Source organism: Protomyctophum bolini (assembly GCF_963924005.1).
Source record: "Protomyctophum bolini genome assembly, chromosome: 10".
Classification (NCBI taxonomy): domain Eukaryota; kingdom Metazoa; phylum Chordata; class Actinopteri; order Myctophiformes; family Myctophidae; genus Protomyctophum; species Protomyctophum bolini.
In genome coordinates, this window is record NC_137871.1 from 24,209,972 (window position 1) to 24,222,996 (window position 13,025).

Here is a 13,025-nt window from a genome sequence, read left to right on the forward strand (position 1 = left end):
GGGTGTGTTTGCGTGTGTGTGTGTGTGTGTGTGTGGGGGGGGGGGGGGGGAGGTAATCTGGAAGACTGACATAATACAGTGCATGTCAGAGCATTATGGATATATGTGAGGGAGGAGGGAAATGGATGACAGTCTTATCCTGTGTGACCATGCAGGTGATTCAGGTGGTTGTTATGATTTCTCTTATCTAGGTCAGGATTAGGGCCATCACGATTACAAAATGTAAGTTGACGTTTAATTGTTACAAACATTGCGATTAACGATGTAATTGCGTTTCTGTCATAGAACAATGGAACCCTATGAATACAAATTACATTTATTTTTTGCCTTTAGGCTTCCTAATGAAAGATTGGGCAGATATGACAATAACTTAAATATGAAAACAAAAAGTAAAAAAAATTAGGAAATAGCTGAGATTGCAGATGCAGATCTGACATTTTTGCTATTTTTTGGTTTTGATCAGAATGCCGATGTTGTCCTAATTTCTAACTTAACGCGTAAGGGGTAGAGTGGCAAGCGGTAGAGTGGCCTGATGGTAACCGCAAGGTTGCCAGTTCAAACCCGGGCTCCCCCAGAGTTAGTGTCGAAGTGTCCTTGAGCAAGACACTGAACCCCTAATTGCTCCTGATGTGCTGGTTGGTGCCTTGCATGGTTTCCGCCACCATCGGTGTATGAATGTGTGCTTGAATGTAATGCACAATCTCTGTAAAGTGCCTTGGTTAAAGGCTCTATATAAATGTACCATTTACCATTTAAAATCATCTGCCCCATGGAAGCTTTCACCTTGAAAGGTTGTCTTGAACGCTGGGGTTAAATGGCTTTCTTTCTTGACAAACAAATGGTGGCTGACAAAAAGTATTGTGTAAAACACTACTTGCACGTGTACGGAGGGAGGTGTAATTTGTTCATGGTCGAAAAGTAAAAGAAATAGTCCCAAAATAGTCCCCTCAGTCTGTCCAATTTGTCCCCTCAGTCTGTCCAAGTTTGTGACCCACTTCTTTCCTTCTTTCCTAAAAGTGGGACATTGTACCGTCTGAAATTTATTCAGTCAGTGTAAAATTAGAATGTATTAAATTAAATCAACGACTAGCCAATATTTGGGCCCCGGATCCCATTTTCTTTACACGAGGCAACATAAATCATTATGAAACTCTATTGAAAACCAAGTGAGTTCTGGATAATTGCAGTGTGAGCCTGCCTGGCTAAAAGCCTCAAGGACAACACCACTATCAAAGGTGTCAGAAGGCCTTGGCAACACTGACCAACATGCTGAGACAAGAGAGACAAAGAGGAGAGACACCAAGAGAGAAGGGAAAGGGACAGAGACAAGGGAAAGGGACAGAGACAAGGGGACAAGGGACCAGGGGCTCCATCTTGCACCATCTTCACGTAAAATGGCATAATCGTGATAGCCCTATGTTCAGGGTTCCTACACATCTGGAATTTCAAAATTCCATACTTTCTGGTCACTCCCCGGGTAAGCTGCGGCCGGAAAACCGAGGTGTCGGAGAGAAAAAGTGGACGATTCAGTGTCAGAGGGACTTCCAGGGCGGCCGGCTAGGGGGGTGCAGCTCCTTCCCCTGACACCTCCGTGCCAGGAGAGGGGCTCCCTGGGTGGGTAGAGATGGCCAGCGGGCCACCCAGTGGCGGAGACTCCGGGGGTGCCTGGTAGCTGAAACACCCACGGTTAAAATAATATGCCAATATGCACCCACCGTCCCACGTATTATGAAGACTGAATTTCGCCTCCCTTTCCCCTCCCCCTGCTCAAAATGTCACGTAGTCACACACCTTTACGGGGGCGCTTGGGCAAGAGGTGTTGGGCCGCCCAACGTGGGCATTCAAATGCTAATAAGGTGGCGTTTGTTCTGCTGCCCTCACTTTGAGCACTCACGATCATTATTGAAACATGACGCCCCTGGGGCCACCTGAAGCTCTAAGGCGTGGAGCCCAGCAGCCTCCCCTCTGCCCTCCTCCCAATACCTCCAGGGTAGGGAGGGGGCCACTCGTCCCATCAGATGTCCAGGAACTGAGGCCCCTCGGCCGGGCTGCAACAGCACAAGCTGGAATCACTGACCGGTCAGGGACCAGGAGTCTCACCCTGAGCCCCCTACCCGGGAAAACAGAACAGCAGTAATAATCTGGAACCATAAATATTTTTCCATACATTATTTTACATTTGCCATACTTTTCCAGGCCTGGAAAAGTATTAAATGAAATTCCATACTTTCCATACTTGCGGAGGAACCCTAGATGTTTCACTCATCATCTGCATTCTTGCATTTATCTCACATGTTAGGCTACATGAAACACGACTTAAGCTGCTGAGCTATTTTAAAGTCTCCTGGTATGCAACATTCTTGTGCTTGGAAGAGACAATTAAACTTCTGAAACAGAATTATTTTCACCCAATAAAGTTTTTGATTAAAGTAGAAAAGAAAGCGAGCCCTGGAGAACAAGTAAGATTAATTAAGTTAGTATTTCTACAAAATGTCTAATTAAATAGTTTACCCGTGGTGCACATAAACCTGAAAATAAGGCAATCCTGCCTGCGGAGTTGCAGGCTGCTGATCAGATCTAGACTCTACGACGGATACGGAAACGATGCGTCTGTACGTGTGAAGTATTGGATGCAGAAGGCCTTAAACCGCCCGGAATGCTGAACAACAAACTAGTGTGTAACTCGTGTTACTCCTACCCCCCCCATGAGACTTACAAATCCCAAATGTTTATAAACAAACAAATGTTTATAAACAAATCCCAAAATGTTTATAAACAAATCACAAATGTTTATAAACAAATCACAAATGTTTATAAACAAATCACAAATGTTTATAAACAAATACCAAAATGTTTATAAACAAATCCCAAATCCCATGAGACTTGGTCCTACCCCCCCGACCATGAGACTTACTACAGCTCAACTGGAAGTGGTCCTACCCCCCCCCCCCATGAGACTTACAAATCCCAAATGTTTATAAACAAATCCCAAATGTTTGTAAACAAATCCCAAATGTTTATAAACAAATCCCAAATGTTTAAAAACAAATCCCAAAATGTTTATAAACAAATCACAAGTTTTTATAAACAAATCACAAATGTTTATAAACAAATCACAAATGTTTATAAACAAATACCAAAATGTTTATAAACAAATCCCAAATCCCATGAGACTTGGTCCTACCCCCCCGACCATGAGACTTACTACAGGTCTGTCTGTCTGCCCAGAACACATCACACTATAAAAGCACTGAGTTGTAGTTTGACACGAGTGTTGACCACTCGCAGTGCCGCGCGTTGTGAGCTTGTAGATCTACTATAGCCTCGGTCCCAGGCTTACTTATCTGCGAAAAGAAAAGCCTGGTCACAACCTAAGGCAGAGAAGCTATCGGCGGTTGTATCCTCCGGATACGATATTTTCCCGACCAATCACAACACTTGTTTCATTCGCGGAGAATGTAAACTGATTTGTAAAGCATCAACGATTTCACTTCCGCTAAAATCCCACAACATCCGCTGATAGTCTTTTCAGCTTAGGTCTTGCCCAGGGTGGATCTACTATGACATCACAGACTCATTCTGCATGATATAAACGAACCTATCACATCACAGACTCATTCTGCATGATATAAACGAACCTATCACATCACAGACTCATTCTGCGTGATATAAACCAACCTATCACATCACAGACTCATTCTGCGTGATATAAACCAACCTATCACATCACAGACTCATTCTGCTTGATATAAACGAACCTATCACATCACAGACTCATTCTGCGTGATATAAACCAACCTATCACATCACAGACTCATTCTGCGTGATATAAACTAACCTATCACATCACAGACTCATTCTGCGTGATATAAACCAACCTATCACATCACAGACTCATTCTGCTTGATATAAACGAACCTATCACATCACAGACTCATTCTGCGTGATATAAAGCAACCTATCACATCACAGACTCATTCTGCTTGATATAAACTAACCTATCACATCACAGACTCATTCTGCGTGATATAAACCAACCTATCACATCACAGACTCATTCTGCGTGATATAAACCAACCTATCACATCACAGACTCATTCTGCGTCATATAAACCAACCTATCACATCACAGACTCATTCTGTGTGATATAAACTAACCTATCACATCACAGACTCATTCTGCATGATATAAACCAACAGGGCCGGTTCTAGGCATAGGCGAGCTAGGCGGTCGCCTAGGGCCTCAACCACTGAGGGGGCCTCGTCACAGGGAGAAGATTTATCCCTTACATGGGCTACTGGCCACATGTGGCCCCCACCTAGCTTCTTAATTTTGATCTCAAAGTGCACCAGATTTAAGCATTTTCATGGCAAATTTACATTTTTTATCCGGCGTGGCAAAGCAGGAGGGGGGGGCCTCTGTATAATATGTTGCCTAGGGCCTCAAAAGGCCTAGAACCGGTACTGCGTGTTAGACTGCACTGCAAGAGAGAAGAGACAAAAAAGCGTTACATTCAATACTTGGAAGCATTCGCATTATTTTGAGTATGTCCGTGATAAAGACGAGATGAACATTATTGTCCGCTGCAAGTTGTGCATATAGGGAAGAAGCTGTAATGTGTGAATTCATACACAGTAAAAGTCTTATTGTTCATTTAATTCAAATGTGTACAAATGGAACCAAATGTACCCATCATCATGTGTACACCATACAGTACACTTTTCAGAGTTAAATAAACACTGCAGAGGGAGGGGGGACAAAAAACAGTAGATGATTGTCTGGCTTGAATAAAGCATTTTCAGCTGAATGAAGTGGATGACACAGGAGAGGTTAGCGGAAAAGAGGGAGAAGCCCAGTATGAGATTTGCCCATACAGTTGTTGCCAGGTTAACCAATGACTATTATTAGAAAGGTTATTTATCTAATCCCATTCAAAATGCAAAAACGTAATCCCATTTTATCTCAGTAATGAGAATGCAACAGTCCATAAAGTTTTAATACTGTGGCCACAAATTGGGCTAAAGCTGCATTAAATATTAGGGAACGCGATATGCTACATGATGCATGAAGATCACAAATCACATCAGTCACCGGAGCATTAATGTCCACATAGCCTACAGCCATGTTCAGTGCTGTCAATATATCAGGTACTATGCCTCAACAGAGGCAACAGATCAGATAACATATGGATGCAGGTCTTATTTGTGTAAAGCAAGGTCAGAACCACCTGGTTGCTGAATCAATCAGACCAAATTAATGAAGCCCAACCTGCTGACATGACCGTTATACAGACACCCATAATACATTCTAGGTCATATGTGGGCAACTGGCAGACTGGTGGCCACATGCGGCCCCCACTTTCACTAATATCAGAAAACTGCTATATTAATTTCAGCTGTTACAATTCCATACACATGACCCGCTTGAATTACTTCAGTCTATATTAGTAGTTGAATGACTAGTAGTATTAAAATGTTATTGCCTTTTTTATGTCCATTGTATTTGTATTTAAGTTCATAAAGTTAACATTAGTATAACTAATGCATTTGAAATTAAATCAAAATGTTATATTTCAGGATTCTAATTCAAAACTACAAGCTCAAAATGTGTCTCACTGCAACATGTTTTAGCTTGAAGGACATATTATTGCTACTCTTGCGTGACATAGTAGAATGACGATGTATATAGGGCATTATTTAATTTACACAAGAAAATAAGTAAAATTTGGAAATGAGGTTTTCTGCCCGACAGGAACAATATTCAATGCTGCCCTCTGGAGTGAGTGTGTAAATATAGTGGCCCTCTCCATCATCAAAGTTGCCCACACCTGTTCTAGGTTCTACAATCAGTGGCCTTCATGGCTTCCTTCCAGACTCAAAAAGAGGAGAAAAATTGGCTCAACTGATGTGATACTGTAGAATAGATAGAATAGTCCGGCAGCAGACAGGCTTCTTTTGTTTAAAGTGGGAAATTTGGTATAGTCTTTTTTATTGGCCTAAAATATTGTCTATATACATACATTCGTGAATCCACTTGCTGACTGGCTATCACTATTGGGCAATTTCTTTTATAGGGGTTTCTTTGTGACCCTACCACTAACATCCTATGGCAGGCAAAAATGTCAAACTAGGGGGTTTCATGATTCTGAATCCATTCCAAGCATTAGTTTTACACAAAAAACACTAAAAACAGCCATAGCCACTTGCCCAAATGTGCCCAAAATAAAATGTGGTGACCTCAACACATTTGTCATGACGTCTATGGCCGTTTTTAGCCCAAGGAGTGCATTTTGTGCAAAACGAATGCTTTGAATGAATTCAGAATCATGAAAACACCCTACTTAAAGCAAAAGGAAAGTTTGACATTTTTGCCTGCCATAGGATGTGAATGGTAGGGTCACAAGAAACACTATAAAAACAAATCCCAATAGTGACAGCCGGTCAGCAAGTGGATTCATGAATGTATGTATATATATGTATATATTATAGACAATATTTTAGGTCAATAAAAAAGACTATATAGTATATACCAAATTTCCCACCCCATAACCCCGGCTGCCGGACTAGAAGATAGGAACAGGTCACATCGTTGAAACTTGAAACAGAACAACGCCAAGATCAGGTTAATCACAGAAACTCAATTTCTCTACAGTTCTGTTGGCAACAAGTCTAGAACGTCAGACTGGCCTGGACTCCATGTTCTGATACAGAACTCCATATATGGGCATAAAAGGGACACAGACAAACCGATAACGGTTACTATGACAAAGGTTATTGCGTAACGGGGTGGGGCATGCATCGTTCCCGAGTAGGCTAGTGCCCCATCTGGAAACATTCAATACGGGTAATAGAATCATGCCCCAGAGATGCCACCAAATTTGATCTGCAAGGTAAAATATGTGTCCCTTCCTTGGTAACGTAAGCCACAAAATTGTATTCAAACCTAGGTGACCTAGTTGTATACGGAGGACAGATGCTGCAGTGCACCTCATAATGTGCCTGGCAGCAGATGTATGTCTTAACAAAGGCTGCTTGGGTAATGAATGATCACACACATTTTGGGGGAATGCTTTCCACTTTGGTGTCCTCAAGTCAGCAACTCAGCATTAGTTGACATTTAGACAAGGGTTGCCTCTGAGAATATATTACAAATCATATTCTTCACTCACAAGACACTCATATTACCTTCTCTCAATTTTGCCAACAATGACAACAACCATCAAGCAGATACTGTACATTGGAGTGGGGACAACTTTTCTTCGCTTTAACTCCAGATATTTATTTGTTACAGAATGTCACAATTTACTTCTATGTCTACACAACAGTGTAGACATAGAAAGTAGGAAAAATAACGTTCTGTGTTATCTTTCTAAAGTTTCTAATTTCTATATAACTATCTATGTTTTAAAAGTGAAATGGAACTTTATTTTGGTGTACATCTCAAGGATCCAATACAGGACCACAATGGAAACAAGCCCTTAGGGCTTTTTTGATATCCTTTTAGCATCATTGTATAATCAATCATACCAAACTGTTAATGAAGTCAACCAATCCGTTAGAATGGGATTTTGTGGAGGCAGGGTATTCAAATTGACTTGCCCATGATTGGACTGTCAGCTGTCTCTATCAAAGCAGATGAAACTAGTCTGAATGATACTTCTGCTAAATTATGAGCATGACGCTTGACAAAAATAATATTTTCAATTGGAAAAACGTGTCAGCATTAATGTTGAAGAGAAAGTACATCCGCACACTAGTTTCTAGAGCTCCGAGACGTACTTTATTTAGAGGCAACAAACGTTTCGACCTACTAGGACTAGGTCTTCATCAAATATTGACCCATATTATTTTCACAGTTGTCATTCAGCTAGCATAACATGGCCTAAGAGCTGGCTGCGGTGTTGAGTTACTATAGCAACACTCACCACAGCCCTGCACGACCCAGCTCAGGCTGGCACGTGGTAACTGGTAATGGAAATGAGGCATATCCTAGGACTAAAGAAAATAATGTACTCTACTTCATACCTGGTACTCTACGAGCCGAGGCTTATGTTATGCAAATTGCACTATTTGCTGAAATTGGGCAACTTTGTCACCATATTATATCCTTGTTACAGACATATTTTCTATAGCAGTGGTTCTCAAAGTGGGGTCCAGGGGTGTTCCATGGGGACCCCAGCGAAATGAGGAACAATTTAATTGAATTATTATTTTACCGCCTAGTATCCCAAAGAAATGTATTGGGTACATGACTCAGATTACACTGCAGGTTTCTAATTCCAGTTTTATGTTGCTACTGTACCTACAGTAGGGCTATAGACAGTTTAGAATTCTGTGGTAAAAATGACAGTTGACAGATCTGTTCTGGCCGTCCCTGACTGTCTCTAAATATTTTCAAATGGGGGTCAAAGGCCTAATAAGTATAGTATACAGAACTACAAATAATAAGATACTTCTTCTTATTGTTATTAACAGCGAAACAGTAGCAATGAACTAGCACAAGTAGCCCTACCTACTTGTCATTGGACGATGCAAAAATGCTAATCCACGCCTTCGGTATGATTACTGCAATGCACTTTTTTCTGGACTGCCTAAGAAAACAACTGACAGATTACAACTTGTCCAAAATGCAGCAGCCAGAGTTTTAACTAGAACTAAGATGAGAGAACATATTACTCCAGTTTTGGTTTCACTGCACTGGCTTCCGGGTGTTTTTAGGATTGATTTTAAAAATTATTTTACTTGTGTATAAAGCTCTCAATGGTCTCGCACCTTCCTACCTACATGACTACCTGCCTAAATATGTCCCAAACCGCCCCCTAAGGTCTTCCACTGCTGGCATGCTCGCTTTGCCTAAAAGAATGGGAACTAAAAAATACGGGGAAGCAGCTTTTTGCTTCTACGGTCCGACGGCATGGAACAAACTCCCACTGTATCTTCGACAGGCACTCAGGCAGCCTCTGTAGACATTTTTAAAGCACAGCTCAAGACCCACTTCTACACCCTTGCTTTTAATTGATCTTTTATTGTTCATGTCCTCACTGTATTGCATTACTGCTTGTTTTGTTTTTTTATGTTTATGCCTTGCTTTTCTTTTTTCTCCATTTCTCTGTAAAGCACTTTGAGCTGCATTTCATGTCATGAAAGGTGCTATATATACAAAAAGGTTTTATTATTATTATTATTATACCTACATAGCCAGAACTGTATCTATGGTGTAACAATAAACGATTAAATACTGCTTTGTAAAATAATGAAATACACAAAAAGGATGTTAATTATTATTTACCTTGTATGATGACTTTAACCAGCATACATACAGCTAGATGTCCATTTTCTCCAGTAACCTAAAAAAAATAGATGGTTCAAAGAATTCAAAGCATGAAGAAGAAGTCTAGATTCCCTCAACACAACCTGTGGAGAACAGGGCTGAGGGGGAACCATAGACTGTAAAAAATATGGACAAAGCGTTCCCCGGGTCTAACATGAACGTAAAATGAAGCCTGTCAGTCCTTGCAATGGAAGTCGCCATCTTTCTAGATCCGTTTGGGCCCAGCTGGCCCATTGGCTGGCCCAGACAACGAGGCGGGACTTCCCCCCTTCTTCTTCGTTGGTTTTTATTTTGACTCGAGTGGGTGGGGGATCCCGTTCATAGACTGTAACGGTAGCCACGCCCCTCAGAACATGCGCGACTTTATGGTAATTTTTTTTATAAATGGGACCATCATTTTCCAAAAAGAATAGTATGACATTAGAAATGAGACTTTAAACTAGTGACTGGAAGCAAAAAGTATTCATGACCATGTTTATTAAGGTAATACAGTCTAGGTGAAGTTGGGCCCAAATACATGGACTTCTATGGGGCTATGGGTTTTTTTTTAGCCCAATGAGAGCGCCACAACAGGCCATTATATGAACTTTCATTTCCTTAGTGGCTTCACAAAAGAACTGTCTGACTGCCCCCCTGGTTATGGGGGGAACATATCAACACAAGGCTGACTGGCTGACGAATGTAAAATATAAGGACGGTGCTTAAAGGGTAAGACCACTTTTTGAGAGGTTTGGGTTGTTTTCTTAACTTATTATGGGAAAACTATTCCATTCCATGAGTTACTTCGCTCCGTTGTGTTGTTTATTAGCAATTTAAGAATCAGATCGGACCAAACAGCAGTGATTCGGTCGGCGTAGGCATACCTACCGGATCTTTTTTCTACACAAATTAGTCAAAACAAGACAAAGTTGACATTTTTTATTAAAAATAAAACCGCATGAGTTTTCCTGTCATAAACTGTCAGAATCAGCTTTTGTTGCGTTCGTTTATGTGCTAAAAGAGTGACTTTGAGAGCTGCTACAATGAAAGTCAATGGACCCTATTTTTTATTTCTTAAATGAATAACTCATGGTATGTAATAGTTTGCCCATAATAAGGTAAGAAAACAACCCAAACCTCTAAAAAAGTGGCCTTACCCTTTAACTTCTTGCCCAAATGTTAAAGAGTGCTTGTGCAATGTATTAGTCCATAGACATATAAAGGTAGCCTCTTCCGGCTCTGGGGCACATGGAGAAAGAAGTGTTTCTCTCCCTTCGGCTCGCATGACTTGCGTCGATGTGCAGGGAGTACCAGTTCACTTCACAGGTTGAAAATCCGGTATAGAGCGGATACGGAAACGGACGTTCATCTCCCTAAGCAATTAAATTCCTCCAACGTTCAAAATAGTTTCTGGTTGGCTGACAGACTGACATAGCGAAATACTTAGTTCTGATTGGTTCAGAACTAAAGAAATTAAAAAACACAGGAAACTAAACAAGCAACTTTTGTCGCACTAAGAAGAATGCGATTAGACAAATATTTTAAGCAAAATGGCAATGCAACAAACAATAGCTCAACTGTGAAAAGAGAAAAGATAGAGTTAAGCTGATAATGTAGTTAAAGAAAAAGTTAGATGATGCCAGGGGATGAAGATACAGAGGAAATTGAGACCATAGAGTTGCTTGAGACTGAGACAGATGGGGAGGAGGCAGAGGCCTGGATAATAAGCCAGCAGAGACCCTGCAAGAAGAACTGACTGCAGGGGCAGATCCAGGATCAAGCACAGGTAATAATAATAATTATTATTATTATTATTAATAACTAGAAATATTGTTCCCGAAGAAACAATGTTGGGTCACTGCAATCCAAACGATTGTAGGCCTACTATAAATCAGTTAAGTTCCCCCAAAAAATGTACTACGGTATGTTCTGCTCCATTCTCAACATCTTTTGGTTTCCAAAAACAGTAATTTATTAAGTAAACACAAACAGTAAAAAGCTGTTGTGTGCTTATTTTAATTTAATTTGCTTTAATGGGGAAAATAGTCATCAGATATCTGATATCTTCAGAAGAAGACATTGCAAGAAACATTTGGACTAATGATTTGTAAGACCTGTTGTTTTTGTATCGTGTTATAGGTTAGGTATACTGTGCCAAAATGCAGTTTTCTATGCATTTAATGGGTATTGGGGGGTTCGACCCCCCCAAAATTTGGCCGCGCAAATACACAACACAAATACTAACTTGTTTGTTTACGTTGTCGCCCATTAGTCAGCAGTTTACGCCACAACTATGGTGACGAATACCACAGAAGTAAAAGTTGTCATTGGACTGGCTATCGTTGTACACAAGACTTAATATTAAACGTGACATGGTGTTTTTGTCCAATAGCAGTGCTAGTAGCTATTCATTATTATGTTAGCGTAGTGTACCACTAGTAGTAGTTTCCGAATTATGACGTCGCCAGAAGTGATCATGAGATCCATCTTACGTATGTTAGCATGTGTGGCTACATACTGTACAGCCCCGTGTACAAAAGAAAAACAAGCGTTATACAGTCACGCCACGGTGATTGTCTGCTCTCCATCTATAGTCATCAACCTGTCGCTGTAGGCATACTTTACGAAGTTGATAAATAACGTTATGTGGAGTTTAACGTTAACTAGCACAGGGGAGTGTTGTGAGAATGGCACAGAAAGAAACAGCGGCGTAACAACACAACAGTAACGTTAGACTGCGACTCATATTTTCACTTACCGGCGTGCTTTAATTTGTTGGTAACGTTGTTTACTCTCTTATCTTCGTGTGTAAACGTGCTTGTTTAGTTTAGCGGTAGAAGTATGTTACTAGGATTAGGAAACAACTCTGTCCAAACAAACTGTCTGTAGCTATACTGATGGCCATGGACAAAACCTCAGCAGGATTTCCGTAGCGTTTGTTGCCTATTTCGATAATCAGTGTGATCCGATCTAGAGCCCACCTACTGTATCCGGTCATTTATGCACAGCGGCCACTCACACATACATGCGAGCGCCGTTTCCGTATCCGCTCTAGACCCAGACCGGAGCAGCAACGTTTAAAAAGCAAATTAATTGTAACAAGATCTGTCAATAGTATATATGTACGGCAAGCCGGAGGTCTACAAGCGCCGTTTGTTGTTATCCTTGTTCCTAGGTTATAACAAGGAAGGTTTTGGAATGAATTACCACGTTTATTACACAAAGGCAATAGGCCTTACAAGGTACTTTACATAAAAGGCATTCAAATAAAAATAATAACAGGCGTTTGAATGCATAATCTAAATTCTAAAATAAGCCTACAAAAAGGAGACAGTTATATTGTCAGTAAAAGGCAGTGGAGTTGGTGGACAATATAAACATTTTAGCTTTGCATTTAAAAATATAGTGCACACCATATTCAGTTCCATTTCAATAGTCAGAGTTGGCATAAGCCCCAGATCATCAGCATGATTTCAAAGTGGGGTCAGACGTCAGAGCATATAACTCTATGGGTCAGAGGGGGCTTCCAGATAGTGTGTGCAGTATAAATCTGGTATATAGGCATATAGTATAAATCTTATACTGTACAGTAGCCTATGCTATTGTATTGTTTCTGATGGTGTTTGGAAACTTGGTGTTTGGAGACCTTTATGAGGTCCTCTAGGGATTCCTTTCTGTCTTTCTCTCTCCATTTCTAATTTCCAGTGGCGTTTGT

At 40.7% G+C, this 13,025-nt stretch overlaps 1 protein-coding gene across 1 annotated transcript in view; it reads right to left on the reverse strand.

Moving 5' to 3' along the window:
* Nucleotides 1–12,200, reverse strand: part of LOC308323114 (ecto-NOX disulfide-thiol exchanger 2-like) — a 144,864-nt gene extending 132,664 nt beyond the window's left edge. Inside the window, exons 1-2 of the mRNA XM_080774736.1 lie at nucleotides 12,069–12,200; nucleotides 9,290–9,347 (exon numbers count right to left, since the gene is read on the reverse strand). The gene's annotated coding sequence lies outside the window, so the exon portion shown is untranslated. The remainder of the gene's footprint in view (nucleotides 1–9,289; nucleotides 9,348–12,068) is intronic.
* Nucleotides 12,201–13,025: the final 825 nt, after the last annotated feature.